This window comes from Callorhinus ursinus, unplaced genomic scaffold, assembly GCF_003265705.2.
Source record: "Callorhinus ursinus isolate GAN/ISIS: 27379988/994484 unplaced genomic scaffold, GSC_fseal_2.0 scaffold10, whole genome shotgun sequence".
NCBI lineage: Eukaryota > Metazoa > Chordata > Mammalia > Carnivora > Otariidae > Callorhinus > Callorhinus ursinus.
Window position 1 is genome coordinate 39,295,367 of NW_027397072.1, and position 22,454 is coordinate 39,317,820.

Consider the following 22,454-nt stretch of genomic DNA (forward strand, 5'->3'; position numbering starts at 1 on the left):
ACTCACATTCTCTAATTCTACCACAAAGTGTTTTTCTCAAAGTCCCAGTAAGCTTCCAAGAACCCCTTCTAGAGCAAGTCTACTCAATGGCTTACACATGACCACAGTTTCAAATCATTCGTGCACCAAAATGAGCTTTCTGCTGCCACAAAATTCACATGGACGTCCACGTGTGACCTTTTCCATGGCCAGTTCCCAATTGTCACTCCCTCTCTTTCTAGCCCACTCAAGGAAAGCTACCTCAATACAAGTAAGCAAGTGATGCTATATGTTATGGGAATAGCCTTGAACTCGCTCCGCTGATTTTAAGGAAGTGGGTATTTCTAATTGCTACACTTCACACCCAGCAGTGACAAAGTAAGGCACCCACACAGAGAAGGTTAAGAAGGTAAGTTGGGGTTCTTTCCAGGTGACAGGGCCCAGGCAATGTCTCTCTTCCTGGGTCATCTGCTTTCTCAGAATGTCTGTTGGTGCCCCTGGCCCAGAACAAATGCCGCTTTTAATGGTATCATTACGATCAGCGGTTCCTGTTTCCTCTTCATTTACAAACCCACAGTTATCGCACAGATTCTCAGAATATTTCATTGTTTGCAAGAAAGTCACTATTCTAGAACTGCTCCTTGTTTTGTTTTGTTTTGTTTTGTTTATTGGAAGGAGCAATTTGGCTTTATAACTCCATCACCCTGCCCCACAACTTGGGGAGGTGTCGCTGGCTAACCAAGGGGACAGCCTTCATTCCCATGGCCCAGATGGACTCCTCTGACAACAAGGAGCAGAGTTAAGAAGACAACATGGGCCCTCGTGTTGCCTGCACAGCGCTCCGCCACAAGACCACACTTCCTTTCAGTCTTTCAAGGGCACATCAATATAACATAAATGAGACTTTCTAAAAAACCACCTAAAAATGCAGGTGTCTGAGTCGGCTTGGTCTACAGATTTATCAAAGCCTGGAGGAGCTGTCTTGGATGTTTTCCTCCAACAACTCCAGCCGTCGGTATCCACACATCCAGGTACGTGCTCCCATTCGTGACTGAATTGTGCCTGGTGTCCCTTCCTTGAGGACAGGGCTGCACTGTTCTCCATGGTGTGTCTTTGGGGGTAGCTGGCACGCACGTGCTGAGTCACCCAGCCTGACAGAGTCAGGGAACGGGCGATAAAGGGCAGGGGTGAATGGGCTGGAGGCAAGCCGCTAGGAAGGGAGTGGCCTTTTCTGGGAAGCTTCTGCCCCTCTGGTTACGGTCTGCTGACCATGCACACTTGGAGGTGGCAGGCGAGAGTGGGTCACAGCGCTTTTCTTCTCCTGCGTTGCTTCTGCATGAATTTTGTTGGTTTCCTCCTAGAGGTGTTTGGCCCCCGGGGAATCAACTAATAGGAGGCCGAGTCGGCTGGAGCCCAGGCTGCCAGGGCTAGGGTCTCTCTCAGAGCCTCGGGACATCCACCTGGCACAGGGCTCTTCCCACTTGGGACGTGCTGAGTGGCACCTGCCAGGGCAGTGGTTCTCTGAGTCTGGTGTGATCACAACAACCGCAAGCCAGCCACAAGCCTCTGTTTTTGCGTGCCTGGGGTTTGCTGCGACGGTTACAGAAGCCGGAGCTGCGCTTCCAATGGGGTCAGATTGAAATGCGCAAAGAATTCTGAATGTGGGTCTTTTTCCCAAAGGAGTTAAAGGGAATAGACCAAGGAGGGGCGGGAGAGGAGCTGATGCGGGCGATCGCCCCCCAGCAAGCAGGGGGAGTCAGGAAGAACTGCTATCACCCCAGGTCCCGCCTGCACACCTGCCCTTTTATGTGGGGATGCTATGTAGGGCAGCCCCTCTCTGCTTCAGCAGTGCCCCCCACCCCACCCCTACCCCACTGCTTGGGCCTGAAAGAACAAGTTCATTTACAAACACAGACGCAGTGTCATCCCTGCTTCTCGGCCTGCCCACAGCTGCCAGAGGCACCGTGGAGGGTCAACACTGATGGGGCCCAAAGAAACTACTCAGACTTTGGAAACCCAGTCTGGAGATTAATCCTCAGGAAATATGACTCTCAGTGTTATCAGCACTGTTCAATAATATTATTTATGTATTTAAGAAATATCAACAGCAACCTAAATGATTGACAGTAAGAGGCAATTTTAATAAACTGTGGTCCATTTACTTGGTAGACGATTATTCAAAGCTCAGAAATGGAGGTCATAAAGATTTTGTAAGAGACTCAGAATGTTTATGCAAATAATCAAGGAAAAACAGGACCTAACGTTGCATTTGCAGGAAGTAAGGTCAACACAAGGCTCAGGAAAGAAGCACAAGAAAGCACATTTGAGTGTGCTCTGGAGAGACTAGAATTTTCTTGTCCTCCTCTGTGGCAGGCTCTGCTCCCTCCTTTGCTCCTGCCTCCAACCGCAGGCCTCAGGCCTCCGTCTCTCTTCCCCGGCCCCTTCTTCAGGCCCCCAGGAGGGAACGTTGTGGGTAGGGATGGGGTCATTTTCTCTTCCCATTTGCTCATTCAGTGGCAAGTTCACTCCTCATTCACTTACTTGCTCCTAGACCTTGGGCCAGTGGCTTCTTGCCCCCAGGCCTCAGTCCCCATGTCTACACACTGGAGAAATAGGCGCGCGCGCGCGCGCACACACACAGGAAAAGGTTCCTCCCCCTCTTTCTGCCTGGACCCCCAGGGCTCCCTCTCAGCCTTCCTCCCAGATCATTCCCCCATCCATCCAGAAGACCCCCCTGGGCTTCTCAGTCACCACTCCTCACACTCGGCCGTTCTTGCTCTGTTTTCCCTGCGATCTCTGTCCCACCACGCTGTCAACCTCAGAGAGCACATGTGTCTCTTGAGCATCGCTTGCCCCTCCGCCTGGCACAATACATATTAAATAAATGAGCAAATAAACATTGTGTCTAAAATGAAAACAAATCAGGGACTTGGTCCTTATCCCCAAAGAGCTTTAAGAGTGGTTGTGGGAAAAGGACAAATATTGTATGATTCCCCTTATGCAAGGCTCCTAGAGTAGGCAAATCCACGGAGACAGAAGGCAGAGTGGTGGATGCCAGGAGGAGGCAGGTGGGGGTAAGGAGGAGCTGGTGTTTAATGGGGACAGAGCTTCAGTTGGGGAAGATGAAAAAGTTCTGGAGACGGATGGTGGTGAGTGTGGCATGGCATTTTTAATGTACTTACTGCCACCCAGTTGGACCCTTAAAAATGGTTAAAATGGTTAACTCAGGGTTATATCTATTTTGCCACAATTAAAAATTTTTTAAAAATAATTATGGAGAAAGAAATAAACATAATGAACTATTGGAGAATGACAAGACAATATCTGAATAAATGGCACAGACAGTATCAGGCAAGGAGTGACACACAGAGCTCAGTCCAGCCCCTAGAAAGAAAAACGTCCAGCCCTGAGGGCTGTGTGGGGGGCGGAATACAGTTTTGCACTGAGCATGACTCCCCCAGAAGAGGAGTGAGTTATTTTTAAGCCTTCTATTTGTAAAAGTAATAAAACTGTGGTACTATATGTTACAGAAATTTAGACAGTAGCAAAGAGCAGGGAAATGAATCTTGATGCATTTTCTTCTAATGTTTTTTAGATATGCTTACATAGTTGTAATCACGTGGAATGTATGTCTTTATAAAGTCTACTCTAAGCATTTTTCTTGTTCCTACATAGTTTTCATAATTCTAATACTTTGAAAACTTTAATGTCTAAAATTGCTTTGAGTGGATTATCATACTTAATCTGTTACTTCTAAACATTTCAATTGTTTCCAACATTTAACATCTCTATTTATACCCTATTGTACTGAATCAAAAATTATATCTACTGGACAAATGTTCCAGACTGGAATTACTGAGCACATGGGTATAAACATTTTATAGCTTTAAGTGTTTTCCAGGCCACCAGCATGTACCAGTTTCACCCCACTTTCACCCACAACATGTATCACCTTTTTTTTTCCTGCCGGGTTATAGGTGGGAAATATTTTTTCAGCATTGTATGATAATTTTGTATTGGAAGATTACTACATTTTTTTAAAGACTTTCTTTTTTAGAGCAGTTTTAAGTTCACAGCAATATTGAAAGGAAGGTACAGGGATTTCCCATACACCTCCTGCCCCCACAAGTGCACAGCTCCCCATGATCAACATCCCCACCAGAGTGCTACATTTGTTACAACAAATGAATCTCCACTGGCACGCCATTATCACTCAGAGTCCATAGTTCAGATTCGGGTTCACTCTTGGTGTACATACTATGGGTTTGGACAAACGTGTGATGACATGTCTCCATCATTAGAGCATCATACAGAGTAGTTTGCTGCCCTCAGATCCTCTGTGCTCCTCCTGTTCATCCCTTCCTGCGCCCTAACCCCTGGCAACCATTACTCTTTACCATCTCCATAGTTTCGCTTTTTTTGAATGTTCCATAATTGGAATCAGGCAGTATGTGGCCTTTTCAGATGGGCTTCTTTCACTTAGTAATGTGCATTTAAGATTCTTGCATGCTTTTCCATGGCTTGATAGCTCATTTCTTTTTAGTGCTGAATTATATTGCATTGCCCTCAAGAACCACAGCTTATTGATCCGTTCACCTACTGAAAGACATCTTGGTTGCCTCCAACTTCTGGCAAAGCTACCATAAATATCTATGATAGCTTTTGTGTAGACATAAGTTTTCAACTTCTTTGGGTAAATACCAAGGCGTGAGAGTGTGTTTAGCTTTGGAAGAAACCGTCAAATTGTCTTCCAAAGTGGCCATGCCATCTTGCGTTCCCACCAACAATGCTCAAGAGTTCCTCTGTTCCACATCTTCATCAGCATTTGGTGTTGTCGGTGTTTTGGATTTTGGCCATTCTAGGTGGTGTGAAGTGGTGTCTCGTTTTAATATGTCCCTGATGACATATGATGTGGAGTGTTGTTTCTTAGGCTTCCTTGTTCTTTGGTGAGGTGTTAGCTAAGATTTGGGTCCATTTTTTAATTGAGTCACTTGTTTTCTTATTGTTGAATTTTAAGAGTGCTTTGTAACAGCCTTTTCTCATATATGTCTTTTGCAAATATTTTCTCCCGGATTGTGGCTTGTCTAATCACTCTCTTGACATTGTCTTAGCTGAGCTGAAGTGTTTGATCATAATGAAGTCCAGATTATTAATTATTTCTTTCATGGGTCAAGCCTTGGAAGAATATAGCCTTTTAAAACTCGGTTTCCCAAGTGGAACACCTTTCCTTGTAGTACACAGACCTACCTGCTGTGTTATAGAGCTCAAGTAGAGAGCTTATGCTGTGAACAGGGCAGGAACTCAAAACCCTGGATCGGGTACCTGGTTCATCGCCTGTGCCTGGGGATGAATCAGGGCAGGCTGCTCGGAAGCAGTTATCTAAGCCCAGGGCCACACTCCGTGGCTGCTGGGGAGAGGCTCCTCACCAAGGCCATGGCAGACATGGCCAAGGCTCCATCAGCCCTTCAAAGTGAGAAAGGAGCGGGGCTGGAAAAGGCAAAAGGATAAAGCAGGCGGGACAGGACGGAGCTAAGGAATTAAGCAGTGGGAAGGCAATAGTGCAGCCAGGGGGGCGAGTGAGGCTCTGCCAGGAGGACCCCCCGCTTTGGAGAGGACTGCTTGCTGTGGGACCTCCCCTCACTGTGGCAGGGTCTTGCTAAAAGTGAAACTGTAATTTTCCAAGGGTTCTGAAAGGGTTTGCCCTGGGAGGGAAGATGTTCCACTTGAGGGTCCACACTGGCTTAAAAACAATCCCTCCACCTGCTTTCCGTGACGAAGGCTCTGCTGCAGCGGCCCCATCACGTCCAGCATCACAGCCTGGGCCAGGGCGTGAAGGACCCTTGTGTCTTAACTCAGGTGCGCCCGCCAGGCGAGACTCCATCTGCTTCCTCACACAAGACAAACAAGAATAATAAAGCTCCCCCGTGCTGAGGGCTGTGAGAGGTGCGTTCCCTTTCTTGCTTACTTTCCCGAGAGGCTAATAGGGTGGATGGTAGTAACTAACCCCTTTAACAGGTTAGGAAACTGAGGCCCAGAGGGGCTCAGCAGCATGATCGAAGTCACACAGTGGTTACTAAATCGGAGAGCTAGGTTTCAACCCCGGGGCAGCCTGACTCCAATGCCTTACCTACTCCCCACACTTGCCAGACATCCCAGAGCTCTTCCTCTAGACTTGGAGGAACAGCGAGCCCAATGAGTTTGGGGAAACACGTGGGGAAAAAGTGATAAAAAGTCTGAGTTTTTGGATTATTTGAGAAAAAAAAAAGTTAAGCTGGCCCTTTCAAATCAGGTAAACCCAGCCCTACCAAATGGTTCAGGGGGAGAGGTGAGGCCAGAGGGGGTGAATCCGGAGCCCTAGAGACAGCACGGCTCATTGCTTAGGGCAAAGGCCGGTGTCCAGCAGAGCTGGGCTGCCTATGTGACCCCAGGCAAGCGACCCTGGCTATTGTTTCTCCCAGTGTTGTTGAGCTATAATTGATATACAACATTATATTAATTTCAGGTGTACAACATAGTGATTTGATATTTGTATATATTATGAAATGATCAGCATGACAAGTCTAGGTAACATCCATCATCTCACATAATTTTATTTTCTTGTGATGAGAACTTTTAAGATCTCTTCTCTTAGCAACTTTCAAGCATACAATAAAGTATTGTTAATTATAGCTGCCATGTTGTACATTATAATCCCCAGAACTTATTTATCAACTGGAAGTTTGTGCCTTTTGATATATGGGTTTGTACCTTTTGAGAATAAATAGAAAGAATACCTCCAACCCATTTCTTTTTTTTTAAGATGTTTTTTATTTATTTTGACAGAGAGAGAGACACACAGTGAGAGAAGGAACACAAGCAGGGGGAGTGGGAGAGGGACAAACAGGCTTCCCGCTGAGCAGGGAGCCCGATGAGGGGCTCAGTCCCAGGACCCTGGGATCATGACCTGAGCCGAAGGTAGACGCTTAACGACCAAGCCACCCGGGTGCCCCATCTCCAACCCATTTCACCCACCTCATACAGTATTTGTCTTTGTCCATTTGACTTACGTCACTTAGCCTAATGCCTTCAAGGTCCATCCATGTTGTCACAAGTGGCAAGATTTCCTTCTTTTAAATGGCTGAATACTTCACTGTGATATAGATATATCTCCATCCATCCATTGACACTTAAGTTGTTTCCATATCTTGGCTATTTTAAACAATGCTGCATTGAACATGGGGATGCAGATATCATTTCAAGATAGTGATTTAATTGCCTTTGGTATAAAACTATGGAAAGAGCCAAGATGTCCGTCAACAGATGAATGGATAAAGGAGATGTGGTATATATATACAATGGAATATTATGCAGCCATCAAAAAACCGAAATCTTGCCATTTGCAATGATGTGGATGGAACTGGAGGGTATTATGCTAAGCGAAATAAGTCAATCAGAGAAAAACATGTATCATATGATCTCACTGATATGAGGAATTCTTAATCTCAGGAAACAAACTGAGGGTTGCTGGAGTGGTGGGGGGTGGGAGGGATGGGGTGGCTGGGTGATAGACATTGGGAGGGTACGTGCTATGGTGAGCCCTGTGAATTGTGTAAGACTGATGAATCACAGACCTGTACCTCTGAAACAAATAATACATTATATGATAAAGAAAAAAAAGATGATAGTAGGAAGGGAAAAATGAAGGGTGGGAAATTGGAGGGGGAGACAAACCATGAGAGACTATGGACTCTGAGAAACAAACTGAGGGTTCTAGAGGGGAGGGGTGTGGGGAGATGGGTTAGCCTGGTGATGGGTATTAAAGAGGGCATGTATTGCATGGAGCACTGGGTGTTATACACAAACAATGAATCGTGGAACACTACATCAAAAACTAATGATGTAATGTATGGTGATTAACATAATAAAATTTGTTTAAAAAGAAAAAAATAATTTCCTTTGGTATATATATATATATACACATATATATATACCTGGAAGTATATACTAAATATATATGTACCAAATATATATACCAAATATACATATACACCCATAAGTGGAATTGCTGGATCATATGGTAGTTCCATTTTAAATTTTTTGAGGAATCATTATATTGTTATCCATAATGGCTTCACCAATTTTCATTCCCACCAACAGTGCACAAGGGTTCCCCTTGCTCCACATCTTCATTAGCATTTTTATCTTTTGTCTTTTTGATGATCACCATTCTAACAAATGTGGGGTGATATTTCATTTTTGATTTGCATTTCCCTAATGATTAGTGATCTTGAGTACCCTTTCATGTGACTCTTGGCCATCTGAATGTCTTCTTTGGGAAAATGGCTATTCAGTTTCTCTGCCCATTTTTAAATAGGATTGTTTGGGTCTTTTTTACTATTGAGTTGTGTGAGTTTTTTATATTTTTGGAAATTAGTCCCTTCTCAGATAGATGATTTGCCTGGCTATCTTTGAATAGCCTGAAGTTTACCCTGTGGCGGCAAAGACTGTTTCATTAACTTGGAAATTCTAGTACTTTAAACAGTGGCTTGAACACAGCAGACACTCATTACATGATTAGTCTATTAACCTTCCAAAGAGGACAGAAGTTTTAAATATTTTGTTTTGAATTATTAAATATTTCAAATATAAAGAAAAGTAATGAAAGTCATACATAGATGCCCAGATACCCACTGCCAGATTTCGCCAAATTTTCTTCAGTTATTTATTTCAAGATATAAAATGTTAATACTTACTTCACCCCATTCCACCCTCCACTACCACTCAACGCCAAAGCAATCCACATCCCGAGTTTGTGAGTTCCACCTGGCCCCAAACTTATCACAACACATTTATTATATAAGTATGTATTTATAAATAATGATAATAAGAAATAATATGAGCATTATTTTGCATGTGATTTTATGTTTTATAAATGACGTCAGATTGTATGTACACTTTAGAAATTTGCTTCTTTCATTGAATGGCACATTTTTGAGATTCATCTGTGTTGATACCTGTGGATCTAGTTCACTCACTTTGTTATTTAACTTATCACCATTTATTTATCCATTCCTTTATTATTTGATATTTAACTTTATTCCAATTTTTATTATTACAAGTTTCCAGTTTCTACTCTTTGTTACCTCCGTGAACATTCTTATACTTCAAAGTTTCTCTGAGTGATGAACCTGAAAGTGCAGGTGCTGGGGTCGGAGAGGGAGGGTGAGTTGGAGGAAATGGTCAGTAGCTTCATTTCTGCTAGATATTGACGAATTGTCTCCAAAGTGGATGTACCAATTTACAGTCCCATCAACACTGCGTAAGAGCTCTTTGGCCCTCTCCTCATGCTTGATATGATTAGTCTTGTTAATTTTTGCTAATCTGGGTATAAAATGATATTAGTTGTTTTAATTTGCATTTCCCTTATTCACTTAAGGTTTAGGGTCTTTTATATGGATAATGGTTGATGCATGTCCTTTGTTCATTTTTAATTGAGTCACATGTCTTTTTCTTTTTAATTTGTAATAGTCTTATATATTATGGATCATGATACTCTGTTGCTTCTGTGCACTGCAAATATTTTCTCTTAATCTGAGATCTCTCCTTGAACTTTGTACTTACTAGTTTTTGTCCCACATTCTTTTTTTAAATTTTAATGTGGTAATATATTGTCAGACATTTATGGTTTGTGTTTTTATGTCTTGATCAACATATCTTGCCCTTATCCTATGTCATAAAAATATTTTTCTTCAAAAAGTTTTAAAGCATTTATTTTCACATTTAGCCTCCACTGCATCTGGAATATATTTTTGCAAATGATTGGAGATAGGGGTCAAATTTTATATTTTTCCCAAGGAAAGCCAATGGTCACAGCACCATGACTAAATCTTTTACCCACTGATGCAGCCACCCCCAACATTTTCATATATATTTCTTCTGGGCCTTCTACTCTCTTCTATCAGTTTATTACTATTAAAATTACTATAGTTTGTAAATCCTGAAATTTGGAAAAATGGGTTCTCCCCTTACCCTTCAGTGAAATTATCTTAGCTTTTTGTGCTCCTTTAGACTTCCACATGAATGTTTATAGTCAGTCTGTTAAGAATAGTTGAGATTAGAGTACACAGACTCTGTATGTTAACTGGGGAACACTGACATCTTGAAGTTGTGTCTTCGTGTCTAATATGGTGTATCTCGGAGAGGACATTTCTGTCAGAACAAGCTCACTGACATCTGGGACAGACTGGCTTGTCTTCCAGCCTGAGATGACAAGACCAACCCACCTCACAACTCAGTTGGGAGAAATTTTAAAAGCATGAAGGATGTCTCGGGGCACCTGGGTGGCTCAGTTGGTTCAGCGTCTGCCTTCGGCTCAGGTCATGATCCTGGGGTCCCGGGATCCAGCCCCACATCAGGCTCTTTGCTCAGGGGGAGCCTGCTTCTCCCTCTGCCCCTCCTCCTCTGTGCTCTCTTTCTTTCTCTCTCTCTCTCTGACAAATTAATAAATAAAACCTTTAAAATTTTTTTTAAAAAAGAAAGCATGAGGATGTCTCTTGCACGTACATACACCCTTATACACTTGATCCCAAATGTCAGGGAACTAAACTGCAGGTCACACACTACTGAAATTCACCTTGACTAACCACGGGATGAAACCCACGGTGACACCGGAGAGGGAGGGGTAAAACCCTCACCCTACTCTCCCAAATGAGATGAACTTGCTTACTTTGGGGGCATAATCACAATAAGTGATTCAGTGTGTGTGATTTCCTCCTTTTGAGGAGAATTCAGAAGAAACAGAAACTGTCTTTTCTGGCTTCGGGTCCTAAATTGAGGGTGAATCCTCTTGTTTCCCTAGGCTTGTGGAGTGCTACAATCCTGGCTCCTTCCATGGAAGGTGACACAACATGGAACTGGTTAACTGAGTCACAGAGTAAATCATCCGTCATCCTTGATGGACTCTGAAAAACAAACTGAGGGTTCTAGAGGGGAGAGGGATGGGGGATGGGTTAGCCTAGTGATGGGTATTAAAGAGGGCACGTTCTGCGTGGAGCACTGGGTGTTATGCACAAACAATGAATCACGGAACACTACATCAGAAACTAATGATGTAATGTATGGTGATTAACATAATAAAAAATTAAAAAAAACTTTTTAATCCAACAAAAGCATGTAATAAACATTGTAGAATAAATCCTAAAAAAAAAAAAATCATCCGCCATCCTTAGCAAGTACCTCACAGCCTGTTGCCCATTTGGGGCATGTATTGAGCCCTCCTGTCCTTTGCAGGGCCTCGAAGGGAAGGCGTTTCAGTAATCCCCGTCTTATGATGCTTACCTGCAAAGTACAGCCATGCTGTGACCTCACCAAAGCTGCTTGGCCCCAGGGTTCCCAAGAATCTGGGGCAAGAAGTGCAGGTCCATATGAGTGGATCTTTCACATTTTCACCAGATTCCCTCCCCCTCCCATCAGGGTGTTCCAACACCCCACACCCTCCCCAACTCCTAGGCAACTCTAGCTCTGCCCTGGTGAGCTGTGACCCCTCTCCTGGTGACCTACAGAGTGTCCACCTTTAATAAATTTGCCAAGAGTCCTAGAGGATGGGGAAAAGGGCAGCACTGGAATTGGAAAGTGCTTGGGGACATTGTTGCTCCTGCATCTCTGGCCCCGGGATCTCTGGCCCCGGGATCACCTGGGGTATGGTTCACTCACTTCAGATGAGCAGCCCAAGTGCTGAGGTTAGAGAAAATTGCTTATGTCATGTGACCTCCTGAGGAAAAGCACTTTTAATCTCCTTTCATTGTTTTGAAGTTTAATAAAAATCTTATCAATACGATTTTGTCAGAAAAACTAATAGTTTGCTACTCGTAACTAATAATTGTTTCCCAAATCCACCATCACCACATCAGTTGGCATAATAATTTTCTGTGCATTCATACACACGCACACACACACATGCACACACGTAATTTTTATATAAAAGAATCATAATGTATATATTGTTCTGCAACTCATTTTTCACTTAATAGATGTTAGAATTTGTTTTATTCCAGAACATATGAATGTATAGACTTACTTTTAACTGTTACATGGTATTCCTTTAGGTCAGTGAACCGTAATCTAAATTCCCACTGCCCCATTGATGAACAGTGGGTTTTCTCCAAAAATTCACTCTATAGGCAGGGCTTCATGAATGTTTTTATAACTGCCTCATTGTGTACAGCTGTGAGGAAGCACATTTTGCTGCACACATAGCCAGTCACAATATTGCTCAGGCATATGCTGGAAAAACATTGAGAAGTAGTTATTTATACGGATGGCACAGGGCAACAAATAAAAAGAGTTACAAATACGATAGATATTAATCTAACCACACCAATAATCACTTTCAATGGGAATGGTCTGAATACACCAACTAAAAGATCGTCAGGATATAAAAAACAAGATCCAACCATATATTGTCTACAAGAAGCCTAAAGGTAAAGTTTCAGATGGGTTGCAAAAGGATGGGAGAAGTTGTATCATGCTAATGCTTATCAAAAGAAAGCTGTCTCTTTTATAGATATATTAATTTCAGATAGGGCAGACTTTAGAACAAGAAAAAGTATCAGGATTAAAAAGGGGCATTACATAATGTTAAAGAGTTCTGTTCTCTGAGAAGACTTAGCAATCCAACATGCATGCACCTAACAACAGAGTGTCAGAATCTCTGAGACAAAAACTGGCCTGACTGCAAAGAGAAAGAGACAAATCCACTATTACTGTTGGGTATTTCAAATCCTTCTCTAAGCAATTGATAGGTCCAGCAGACAGAAAATCAGTAATGAGTTAATTGACATGAATAGTACTATTAACAAACTTGATTTAGTTGACATTGATAGAATACCCCATCAAACAACAGCAAAATACAAATTTTTCCCAAGCTCACACAGACTATTTCCCAAAACAGACCACATTCTGAGCCATAATACACATCTTAACAAATTTAGAAGAATAGAAATAATACAAAGTATGGTCTCAGATTACAATGAAATTAAGCTAGAAATCAGTAACAGAAAAATATCTGGAAAATCCCTAAATATTTGGAGATTAAACAACAAACTTCTTAATAACACGTGGGTCAAAGAGTAACTCTCAAAAGAAATTTAAAAATATTTTTGAACTAAGTGAAAATGAAAACACAACTTACCAAAATGTGTGGGATGCAGCAAAAGTGGTGCTTTGAGGGAAATTTACAGCATTAAATGCCTGCATTAAAAAGGAAGGAAGATCTAAAATCAATAACCTAAGCTTCCACCTTAAGAAATGAGAGAAAGAAGAGCAATTTAAGCCTGAAACAAGCAGAAAAAGAGAAAAATGAGAGCAGAAATCAATGAAATGGAAAAGAGGGAAACAATAGAGAAAAATCAATAAAGGTAAAGCTGGTCCTTAGGAAAGATCAATAAAATTGATAAATTGCTCACCAGGCTAACCAAGAAAGAAAGGGAGAAGACACTAATACTAATATCAGAAATGAAAGAAGGGTGATCTCTACTGATCACATGGACCATGAAAGGACACTGAAGGTATACCATAAATGGATGGGGCTACTCGTATACGACAGACTGGGCCATTCCTCATCTGGTTAGTCCTGGAAAAAAGCAAAAGACTCCAGCTTCCTACACCTTACTTTCCCCTCCATCTCCATCAAACTCCCTTTATCTTAGGAACAATGAAACAGGAATCTATCAATACCAGGAAAATCATGTAATCTCACTGAAAATCACTTTCCCCCATATTTCAGCCAATTACCCTAAGAACTTACCACTCTTAAAAAATGTTTTTAAAGCAACACACACACACACACACACACACACCTCGATTCTATAAGCTTGAGGCACCACAGTTCCCCTACCTGCTTTGTGTGTCACACTGAAAGTTCTGTTCAGGACCAGGGGCAGCAGAGTAAAAAGGAAAATTCATGGTATCTGGTTTGATGGGTTGGATTTTTTTCTTCTTCAATAGGTGTTTTGCAGGAGAATAAACATAAGCATAATTCCTAGGATGTAAGACTTGGAAGAGAGTAACCTCCTCACATTACAAGTCAGAAAACAGAACTACAAAAGGACAAGAACAAACAACCCACATACGACAAAGAAAATTCAACGATCATCAGACCTGCAGGGGAAAAAAGGCAACTTCAATAAAAATCAAAGCAAATTTTTTAGAAGTATCCCATTTCTTATCTCAAAAATAAAACTGTCCTGCTTTTGGTTTTGTTAATTTGACACCTGCTATGGACCAGAGTTCAGTGAAGCAAGCACTCCCATGTGGCAGCCAATCGTGTGCATTTGTCAAGTCCTTAGGAGGCCAGTTTGGCTTTCAACGTCATTTCCCTCCAAAAATCCAGACCAAGAAAATAATTTTTTCATTTTTTAAAGACTTTATTTATTCATTTGAGAGACAGAGAGAACAAGCGGTGGGGAGGGGCAGAGGGAGAGAGAATCTCAAGCAGACTCCACACTGAGCAGGAAGCCTGACTTGGGGCTCCGTCCGAGGACCCTGAGATCATGACCTGAGCTGAAGGCAGATGCTCCACCAACTGAGCCACCCAGGTGTCCCAGGAAAATAATTTAAAAGCCAAAAAAAGGTATATATGCCAATTTGTTTATTTGTTTGTCCTCATACACTTCATAATATCACTTTAAAATATGGAAATAAAAATGAGTAAGTCCTGGGGATGTACTGTACAGCATGGTGAATATAATCAACAATACTGTTGTATGTTTGAAAGTTGCTAAGAGTAAGGGGTGCCTGGGTGGCTCAGTCGTTAAGCGTCTGCCTTCAGCTCAGGTCATAACCCCAGGGTCTTGGGATCGAGCCCCGCATCAGGTTCCCTGCTCGGTGGAAAGCCTGTTTCTCCCTCTCCCACTCCCCCCTGCTTGTGTTCCTGCTCTTGCTATCTCTCTCTCTCTGACAAATAAATAAATAAAATCTTTTTTTTTTTAAAGAAAGTTGCTAAGATTAAATCTTAAATGTTCTCAACTCACATACAGAGGCAAAAAAAATGTAACTATGTGAGGTGATGGATGTGTTAACTCTTCTTATTGTGAAATCATTTCACAATACATACATATATCAAATCAAATCATCATATTGTACACCTTAAACTTACACAATGTTACATGTCAGTTATGTCTCAATAAAACTGGAAAACATTTTAATAAATAAGTAAAATATGTAAAGCACAAACTGTTAGAAATATAAAAAGGAAATGGTAAATCCACATAGTTTGAAAACTTACAGTTCTTTCAGAAATTAGCAGATCAAATAGATAAAAATAAAGGACATAGTAAGTATGGATAATGTATTTTACTAAGCTTGATCTAACATATAGAATTTTGTACTCAATCATTCATTCACCACTATGCTTAATTTACAAAATCAATCACCAATCAAAAGCTCAAAAAATTCCAGAAAATTTAAATATGGGCCACATTCTCAGACCGCAGGACAATAAAATTAAAAATAAATCTATCCACTTAAAAAATTGTTAACCCCTTTTAAGAATTCTCGGGGTAATTAAGAAATAAAAATTGAAATTACACACTATTTAAAAAAATAATTAAAAAAAGAAATTACATGCTATTTAGAAATCACTGTATCATAATGAAAAAGTAGACACAACCTAAATGTCCAACTAATTGGGGACTAATTGGACAAAATATGAGCAGACTATTATGCGGATATCAGGTGAGATTCATGACAAACATGTTATAAAAGAAATGTATATGACATAAGAATTTTTAAAAGCAGGCTGGAAACCTGAATAGAAAATACGATGACAGTGTTAGAAAAAAAATTTTTAAATACATCTTAGACTTAGTATAGACTTAGAACAAAAAAGGACAAAAAAAAATACAAAAAAAAAAAACCCAACCTATTGAGAGGGACTATAGTTCCATATTGGCACCATCGGTGATTATTTTTCCTTTTCTTTTCTATTTGATATCTTCCAAAATATTTTTAGCCTAAAAAAGAAGGCAAAACTTTGTACTGATTGTATACATTTGAGGCAGAGAGAGATTTAGGGAACTGCCGAGCCACAAATTCAGTGCAGCCGCACCCCCCCACACACACACACAGGGCACCCCCTGCCCCCCTGGGTCTAATCAGCTCTGGATCCATGTGAATAATCAAAAACGAGGATTCCTGTCACCAGAAGAAATAGACTGGGCCTAGTGACTTCTTAGTGGCTGACAGCATGACGGATTTTGACCTAGGGGCTCTGGTTCCAAGCACCGCCTTCCAAGTAAACTAAAACCAAACGCGGAACGAAATCGGTGAAAAGGCCAAAGGAACCTCCCACCTTAGGGCTCCGAGGCTTTCCCTCTCCCTGCAACCGCCGCCGGGACCCATCTTCGCCCAGCGACCTCCGCCTTCCGCGCGGGAGGCCGGAGACCGGATGCTCCACCTGCCCCCAGGACTCTCCCAGCGCCCCCCCCCCGCCCCTGCCCACTGACCCCATCCGCTTCCTGCCCTGTGCTGCCCTCCTCCTACTCTTCCCCCCAACCCCCGGTCCAGGGCCCCTCTCGGGGCTGCAGGTCCGAAGGAGCGAGCGAGAGGATCCCCGCCCGCGGCCCCTCCGCGCCTCGGCCGAGGGGTCCCCGCTAGGGGACCCCCGGGGAGCGACCAGGTTAGTCCTCCGACCGGGCCTCCCGGCTCCTGGAACGGCCCAGGATCTTCAGCCGATCCCTTTTCAGGATGGAGAATTGGGAGAAATCCTAGCCTGGCCCAAAGAAGAGGGGTGCTCCAATTGGGGATTCCCCCCCACTGGTGAAGCGTTGACATTCTAGCTATTTCCAGGGACGAGGCATTGCACAGATGGCTTAAGACTAAAGGTAGCTATTGAAGCATTGGGGGCGATTAAGAGTCTACCCCAGGTATCTCCCCGCCCAATATTGGGCCAGAAATTCCATCTTTAGTCATTTGATCCCCTGTAAAAAGGCAAATCCCGCCCTCCACCCCACCCTACTTCCCAGTAGTAATCCCGGTCACCAAAGAAAAGTAGGGCTCGAAGGAGCCCGTAAGAGGACTTGGGAGTCGGGGTGGTGATCCTGGGAAAGGCAGGGGCGGGGCATACAGGGGCTAGGTGGCGAGGTTCAACTGGCCTGGGCACCGCGTGGCTGCGCGGGAGCTTGCGCCCGCTTCAGTTTTGCTTGTGATCCAGCGCCTATTGAATTCAGATTACCTCCCTCTGTCCACCCAATCAACCCCCAACAGGGTCAAAACTAGAGCAACATCGCCCCCTGCTGGACCCAGTGACCGTGAGCTTTCATCCAAGGTGGGCGAGGGGCGGGCCTCGTGGCGAGTGAGCGGAGGCCTTCCTTAGTGACTTGTAGTAAAATGCTCACCCTCCTGGAACTTCTATAACATAAATGGGTTCGACTGGGTCTTCTTGAGTTCACTCCCAACTCTAGATTCTAGATCCCTCCTCTCTCCTTCCCCTGCCAGAGGCCCTGAGGCACTCATTCCTCTTTCCACTCCCACCTCGTGGTCCTGTCCAGCCTACTCTGGCACCTCAGTTTCTGCCTCTGTGTTGCATTGAGCTCTGTGCCCTTCCGGGGCAGGGGCATAAGGCCAGGACCTCACCTTTTTTTTTTTTAATTCAATTAATTAACATGTAGTGATTTATTAGTTTCAGAGGTAGAGTTCAGTGATTCATCAGTGGCATAGAACACCCAGTGCTCATTATATCAAGTGCCCTCCTTAATATCCATCACCCAGTTCTCCCATCCCCCACCTACTTCCCCTCCAGCAACCCTGTTTGTTTCCTACAGTTAAGAGTCTCTTATGGTTGGTCTCCCTCTCTGATTTTGTCTTATTTTATTTTCCCTCCCTTCCCCTATGATCCTCTGTTTTGTTTCTTAAATTCCACACATGAGTGAGATCATATGATACTTGTCTTTCTCTGATTGCCTTATTTCACTTAGCATAATACCCTCTGGTTCCATCCATGTCATTGTAAATGGCAAGATTTCATTTTTTGATGCTGAGTAGTATTCCATCGTACATATATACTACATCTTCTTTATCCGTTCATCTGTCCATGGACATCTGGCCTCTTTTCGTAGTTTGGCTATTGTGGACATTGCTGCTCTAAACATTGGGGTGCAGGTGCCCCTTCAGATCACTACATTTGTATCCTTTGGGTAAATACCTAGTAGTGCAATTGCTGGGTTGTAGGGTAGCCCTATTTTTAACTTTTTGAGGAACCTCTATACTGTTTTCCAGAGTGACTGCACCAACTTGCATTCCCACCAGCAATGTAGGAGGGTTCCTCTTTCTCCGCATCTGCACCAACATTTGTTGTTTCCTGACTTGTTAATCTTAACCATTCTGATCAGTGTGAGATGGTATCTCATTGTGGTTTTGATTTGTATTTCCCTGATGATAAGTGATGTTTAGCATTTTTTCAATTGTCTGTTGGCCATTTGTATGTCTTCTTTGGAGAAATGTCTGCTCATGTCTTCTGCCCATTTCTTGACTGGATTGTTTGTGTTTTGGGTGTGGAGGTTTATAAGTTCTTTATAGATCTTGGGTACTAACCTTTAACTGATAAGACATTTGCAAATATTTTCTCCCATTCTGTCGGTTGTCTGTTGGTTTGGTCGACTGTTTCCTTTGTTGTACAAAAGCATTTTATCTTGATGAAGTCCCAATAGTTCATTTTCGCTTTTGTTTCCCTTGCCTTTGGAGATGTGTCTAGCAAGATGTTGCTGCGGCCGAGGTCACAGAAATTGCTGCCTGTGTTCTCCTCAAGGATTGTGATGGATTCCTGTCTCACATTTAAGTCTTTCATCCATTTTGAGTTTATTTTTGTGTATGCTGTAAGAAAACGGGGCCTTGACTTTCTTTAGGGGCCACTGTTTCTGGGGTAAGAGTGGGAAATGTGCTGGCTGCCCTATTAAGGTCCTTGCCATGCACAGAAAAATGAATTCTGTGGGAAATGGTGGGAGGGCTTCAGGCTCTGATTCAACCAGGGTGGATATTTTAGACTTCTGACAAGCTAGCCCAGAAAATGATGCAGAATGAGCAACTGAGAAGAGAAGAAGGTTTGCAGTCCTTACAATGACCCCACCTCCTCTCCATCATCAACTCTGCCTCAGAGGACCTGGCTGGTGCGGGTTCCCAAAACACACTGCGCCGCTTCTAGCCACCTTGCCTTTGCAACAGTATGTGCCTTCAGCCTGGCTCCCAAGCTCTACACTTGGCCTCCTTTAAGACTGGGTTAAGGCACAGCTGTGCGCATCGCCCTGGTCGCCCTCCCCCAGCCTCCCTCCGCGCCCCCTCAAGGGTGGTGACTTCGGCTGGGCTCCTGTCCTTGCTGCACCCACCACATCCTGGCACCCCCATCTGGCGTCACGTGTTTCCTTGCCTGTCCCCACTGCTGGCGTGTCTCTCAGCACGGAGACCCGCAGAACTCGAAAAGGTCCCCTGAAACAGGACACCAACTGCACACCCCACCCATACCCCAGCTCCATGTAGCTCCTCTGCACCGCACTAGTACCTGGGGGGCCATAGAAACATTGTCCCCAGTCCAAGGGAGAAGCTGGCCATGGGGCAGAGGGGGTCCTATTTCAGGGCTCCGCCTCTGGGCACATGTAGGAACATTCCTGATGGACAGTTCACCTCAGTGTCTGAGGTATGGAGAGGAGCTCATTTCTCTCATCCCTACTGGACTGAGAAGGTGCAGACCATCCTGAGAAGCCCTCTAACCCCCTCCATTCCGCCCCCACAACAGACGGAGGGGGGAGAAGCTGGAGGACTGGAGGAGGAGGGGGCGAGGGCAAAGCCCTGGGGTTTCTCGGTCTTTGCTCCCCTTCCCAAGCTCGCCTTTTCCGCCTCCCCTCTCCGTGCTCGCAACTCCCTCCTCCCGCTCCCGGAGGAGAAAACGCTTCTAAATGGGTCAGGTGCCGCACGACCAGTGGGAGCCTTTGCCGCCTGCGGTCCGGCGTTGGTGGGGAGCTGTGGAAACAATCGCCCTCCTCTCGCGCCATGTTTCCATTGCGGCGCCCCCCCACCTTCCACGACTCACCGCCCAGGTACCTGAAGAGAACCGCTAAGATCCCCTCAGAAAGTTGCACGGGGGGGGGGGGGGGGGGCTTCCCGCCGGCAAGGTCACAGTGTAGAGAACGTGGGAGTGAAAGCTTTATGGTTGAGTTGAGGTGACTTCATGGATCCTCAGCCAGCGCCCAAAGAAAGACTGAACCATCTTGTGTAGAAAGAAAAATTTCCACTGACGTTTTGCTCCCTGCTCCTCCCTCTGCCGCTCACCCTGCTTGCGCGCTCTCTCTCGTTCTCTCTCTCAAATAAATAAATAAACAAATAAATAAATAAATAAAATCTTTAAAAAAATAAAGTTTCTATTTTGGATACACTGTATCAAGACAACAAATTGTGGAGAGAGAGAAAGAGAAAGAAAGAAGAATGGAGGGAGGGAGGAAAGAGGGAGAGAGAAAGAAGGAAGGAAAGAAAGAAAAGAAAGGAAAAGAAAGAACAGAAGGAAAGAAAGGAAAGAGAAAGAAAAAAGAAAGAGAAAGAAAGAACAAAGAAAGAAGAAAGAAAAAAAAGAAAGAAAGAAAGAAAGAAAGAAAGAAAGAAAGAAAGAAAGAAAGAAGGAAAGAAGGAAAGAAAAAGAAAGAGAAAGAAAGAGAGGGAGGGAGGGAAGAAGGAAGGAGAAATGAGCCTTTTTATAGGTTTATTTTGTGACTGAGTATTTTTTGCCAGAGCCTTAACTGAGTACAGCAGGAGCCAGGACAGCCCAGAAACAAAAAGAGGAGCTAAAGTCTCAGATATTGTGGAAATTAGTACTGGACAATTGGTGAGAAATGAATCAGGTTCTCTAAGCACCAACAAAATGACATTCAGAGTGACAGAATTGAAAAGACTGACAAAACTAAGAATTATAAAGTATGTGGGTAAATGGAAACTCGTGCACAGCTGGTGTGAGGATAAACTGGTACCATCACTTTGGAGAAAAATGTGCCCAGTAGCTATGGAGGTTGAGGAGAAGCTCATGTTCCAAGTTAGTCACAGCTCTCAAGGTCAATATCTTCTTGAAGTTCTTCTTCTTCCAAGTTGACACCCTAGGGAAAATCTTGTACATAGACTGTAGGAAATATTTACCAGGATGTTCACTGTAGCGTTGTTGATAAGAGCAAAGACTAGAAACAGCCTAAAGATCCATTAACAAAGGAATGGATAAACAGTGGCAGTTCTCATCATATCTTATTGCTCTTGTATCACCCTCAAATACGAAAGACTATGTACTCCTTCACTCATTGTTTTTCAAAGTTTTTACTGTGGTAAAATACATATAACATAACATCTACCATCTTAACCACTTCTAAGTGTAGAGTTCAGTGGTATTAAGTACATTCACATTGTTGTACAAACATCACCACCATCCATCTCCAGAACTCTTATTTTGCAAAACTGAAACTCTGCATCTATTAAATAATAACTCTCCATCCCCCAGGCCCTCAGCTCCTGGCAACTACCAATCTACTTTCTGTCCTATGAATTCTAGTACTCAATGTACCTCATGTTGGTGGCGTCATACAGTACTTGTCTTTTTGTGACTGGCTTATTTCACTCAAAATAAGGTTCTCAGGGTTCATCCATGTCGTAGTATAGGTCAAAATTTCCTTCCTTCCTTTTTTAAATTTGAATAATATTCCATTGTGTGGATATACCACATTTGCTTATCCTTTCACCTGTGGCGGGAGGGACACTTGGGTTGCTTCCACAGTGTGGCTATGGTGAATAACGCTGTTATGAACATAGGTGTGCTCCTTTATTCAGTTTTAACTTGACATCAAGCATTTTTCATCATAAATAGTTGTAAAATATATAGTTTCCAATGTGTTGTAAATATTGATGTTTTAAGATAAAAGCTTTACATCACTCTTTTTTAATTGTTTCTGATAGAATGTAAATAAATAATATATCAATTTTATTTCAGCCATCACGTTTTTTCCTTTAAAATTTTTTATTGTTATGTTAATCACCATACATTACATCATTAGTTTTTGATGTAGTGTTCCATGATTCATTGTTTGCATATAACACCCAGTGCTCCATGCAGAATGTGCCCTCTTTAATACCCATCACCAGGCTAATCCATCCCCCCACCCCCCTCCCCTCTAGAACCCTCAGTTTGTTTCTCAGAGTCCATCGTCTCTCATGGTTCGTCTCCCCCTCTGACTTACTCCCCTTCATTCTTCCCCTCCTGCTATCTTCTTCTTTTTTTTTTTTCTTAAATATGTTGCATTATTTGTCTCAGAGGTACAGATCTGTGATTCAACAGTCTTGCACAATTCACAGCGCTCACCATAGCACATACCCTCCCCAATGTCTATCACCCAGCCACCCCATCCCTCCCACCCCACCCCCACTCCAGCAACCCTCAGTTTGTTTCCTGAGATTAAGAATTCCTCATATCAGTGAGGTCA

The 22,454-nt window shown here is 43.2% G+C and overlaps 1 protein-coding gene and 1 long non-coding RNA gene across 3 annotated transcripts in view; one reads left to right on the forward strand and one right to left on the reverse strand.

Annotated features, from left to right (window-relative positions):
• Nucleotides 1–632: 632 nt before the first annotated feature.
• Nucleotides 633–22,454, forward strand: part of CD8A (CD8 subunit alpha) — a 35,037-nt gene continuing 13,215 nt past the window's right edge. Inside the window, exon 1 of one of the 2 annotated variants that reach the window (XM_025868241.2) lies at nucleotides 633–1,010. The gene's annotated coding sequence lies outside the window, so the exon portion shown is untranslated. Of the gene's footprint in view, nucleotides 1,011–16,518; nucleotides 16,634–22,454 lie in introns of those variants that run through there. The other variant, XM_025868242.2, reaches the window with a different exon arrangement.
• LOC141373588 (uncharacterized) lies at nucleotides 11,449–16,371 on the reverse strand. The gene is made up of 4 exons (XR_012379745.1): nucleotides 16,307–16,371; nucleotides 13,853–14,115; nucleotides 13,148–13,206; nucleotides 11,449–12,240 (listed from the first exon to the last, which is right to left on the reverse strand). It is a non-coding gene; the product is annotated as an uncharacterized lncRNA (long non-coding RNA).